Below are 3,618 nucleotides of genomic sequence, written 5' to 3' on the forward strand. Positions count from 1 at the left end.
ATATATATATATTTCTGCATATTATGTCGTACTTAAAATTTCTCTAAAATAAGAATCATTTAATTTGAAACGATTAATATGCAAAGTTTATATGGATGCAAGAATATTTAGAGAAATTAAAGAAGATGAATTAAAACTGTCAAGACCGTAAATTAATATTATTAATATTCTGTCACGTGAATTAAAGACGCGATGTTAAATTAGTTTTGCATTATAAGTGCGGTTCGGTATTGGTTGACTCAGCTGACAGAATGAAGTGCGGGGTGTGTTTGTCAATGCTGTTTAGGTATCGAAATGTAATCGAACCGGAGAACCTCAGGGGTCCCTCAGACATAACATCTCGCGCCACGAGAGAGCTCTTTGTGTTAAAGTCTTCTCCTTACATCTCAGTTTTCTCGCTCTCTTTCCTTGTTTCCACTCCTCAAAAACTCGATCGCCTCAGTCGGGTTTCGAAAGTCGCCTTCCGCAATGACCTGTTTGAGAAATTGTACATCAATATCATATCTCGCAACTCATGCAAAAGCATCATCGGGGGCGTAATCGCTTCTCTCGACGATCGGAAGTATGGAATTGACAGTGAAAATTACACACATAATCCTAGCCCAGATTTTAACTCGTACAACTCGTATCATCATCTAGTCCCTCTTTCACTTTGATATCGCATCATCGGCAACTTCATTCGCTAATCGCAGTGTATCGCATCTAAAACGGTTTAAAGTTAACATTCAGAGAAACACGTCTGTCCTCCCTCTCCCCCGTCCAGCTATAATAAATTCGTTTATCGTTCCATCTGCGTGGACGTGTCATTACGTGGCTATAAGATACAGAGAGGCGAGAGCGACGGGGGAACAACGACAGTGAGGTGGTGGACGGTCGCGGAGGAAGGAGTGAGGCATGGGCAGTGAAGGGGGAGGGGGGAGAGAGTAAAGGGATGATGGAAACAGCGGGTGGGGTTGACTTCGTGTTCGCAGAGCGACCTGGTCGCGGCGATGGTCATTTGTGGGAGCTGAGCCTTTTAGCTCCTGGACGAAAGAGGTGGGGTGGAGCGCGCGAGAGGGGGGGCGAAATGTCTCTCGCGATCCCACGACGAGATACCGGACACGCTACAGCTCCTTCCTTCCCCTTAACCCAACCGAATGATGTCCACCGCGACACGCCATCCCGGCCGCTTTCCAAGACGCTCGAGATTGTCTTCGAGCAGGGGTGGACGCGAAAGAACCGTACGCGCGTATACTTTTACCCGGGGTCGCGGAAAGAATTGCCTTGACACGCAAGAAACACAGGCGCAGTCCTTCACGAAGAAGAATACTGGCGAGCCGCTCGTAAATAACGTCGCGTTTAATGTTACTTAACGGCATCGCGTATATACGCGATTTGCAAAGCAAACGGACGAACTGACAAATTATCATGTAGGCCAAATAAGAATCGTGATATATTAACGCGAATTATCATATTAATCGGCTTTAATTAGCTATTCAATCTATGCCTTGTGATGTATGGCAATTTAGGAAAAAACAATTTTTGCAAATTAATTAATATTCATTTAATATTAATTTTAAAATTTTTGCATTTGTATAAAAATACCTGAATTGGTTGTTAAAAAAAAAAATCAAAGTTGTTGGTATCTATAATCAAAATAATATTTCTTTTAAGATAAATCATATATTTGCGTGTTTGTTCCTATTAAAATAATAAAAATAAAAAATAAAATTCTTTATGACGTATATTTACATATTTTATCTTCTAATAAATAATTACATAGTAACATTAAGATTATTAGAATCTCATTGTTTTAAATTTCCCGATATAGATTATCTAATATTTTTTAATTATTAATAGCTATTTCATTTACTGATTTCACATTTAAAAAAAAAATTGAATCTGTCAAGCTTCATTTTAAAAAAATATTAAAGAAATTAATATTTACAATATATTATGAGTAATTTTATTTTATCCTTGATGCAAATTTAATATTATTACTTTTAAAAAAATAGAGAAAATTATAATATATTTTTCTTAAGTTTGCAAGAATATATTGAAAAATTGTCATCAGGAAAATTGTGTAATTTGACAACTCTTTTAATTTGTTTCTACAAAATTTCTACAAAACTAGCACGCTTCCTAAGAAGATACGTTTGTACGGGGGGTAGACGCCTCGAGAAAACGAAATGCATATCCCGGGGTTATTTTCCAACCCTTGATAGGGTCATGCGCTGACGCGTCGTAACGTCTTGTCGAAGGTTCCCGCAGGCATGTGCGGTGCGTGTGAGATTGTACGCGCAACGAACACGCGACTTCTTCCTGTCTCACATCGTGTGTCTACCTCATGTTTCCCTTCCGCTTCTTCGCCAATCCAGCTACCCTCAAGCTCAGGTTAATATATTCGTTTTTCATCGTCTTCACGACAATAAAGAGCCGCGTGCGCCTCGTCACGGTCTCCGCAGTAATCACGCGTTTTTATCATAGCAAAAGTTGCAATAATGCAATAAAGTGTGACGGTAAAAAATAACATGTCATAGGACTTTAATATTCTATCAAATGTAAGAGAACGCACATATTATAATGTATGTTTTAAGGAAGTCAAAAAAGGATACAGAAATTTAGCAATAATGTTAGATAAAATCTTAAGAAATAGGGATAAGATTTAAATAAAAAATATTATTATTATTAATTCTAAACTAATATTTTATTTTTAATTATCTCTTTTTCTTTACTATTTTGATATTTTTATTAGTAGATTATACTAGCTTCGATAAATATAATTTAAACCATTCTCAATTTTTGGAAATATTATACATATTTATTTATATATAATTATTAATAATATAATACATATAATAATAACTAAAATAAAAACGATTAAAATACATAAATAGGGCGAGCTAGTAGCTAAAAAAACGTTAATGAATATCAAAGACATGTCGTCTGATTGAATCCATTCGTGTTTCACATTCGGGATACATCGCTACCGCCACATAATTATATAAAGAGCAGGAAGATCGTATACCGGTCACTTGCGAGAGCGGTATGATAAGCGGTGCACATACTTGCCGTGAGTACCCCGCGGTACTCACGCGGGGTATCGTATATTATTATTATTAATTCTAAACTAATATTTTATTTTTAATTATCTCTTTTTCTTTACTATTTTGATATTTTTATTAGTAGATTATACTAGCTTCGATAAATATAATTTAAACCATTCTCAATTTTTGGAAATATTTATAATACTATTATAACACATTAAATACATAAATATTATTCACACAAATAAAAATATTACAAATAATATTTTTAAAAATCAAAATGTCTCACTTAAATAAAATCTATATTATATATGTGATTGATAACAAAGATTACTTAAAAAATAAAAAAAGTATTAGAAACATTTATAGGTAAAAATTTGGTGAAGATTTGAAAAATAAGAAAAATGCTGTTGAAAAAATGTACTAAGAAGTTTTTTATTAACATACATTTAATTAAATATTATTTGAAACATGCTATTTATAAAACATTGTGATAAATCTGTTACCATTTATATAAAATATAAATAATATATAGTATATTATTCATATTTTATTTTTATTTATATAAATATACATATTTATTTATATATAA

The sequence above is a fragment of the Formica exsecta genome, unplaced genomic scaffold, assembly GCF_003651465.1.
Source record: "Formica exsecta isolate Colony F162 unplaced genomic scaffold, ASM365146v1 scaffold49, whole genome shotgun sequence".
Lineage (NCBI taxonomy): Eukaryota > Metazoa > Arthropoda > Insecta > Hymenoptera > Formicidae > Formica > Formica exsecta.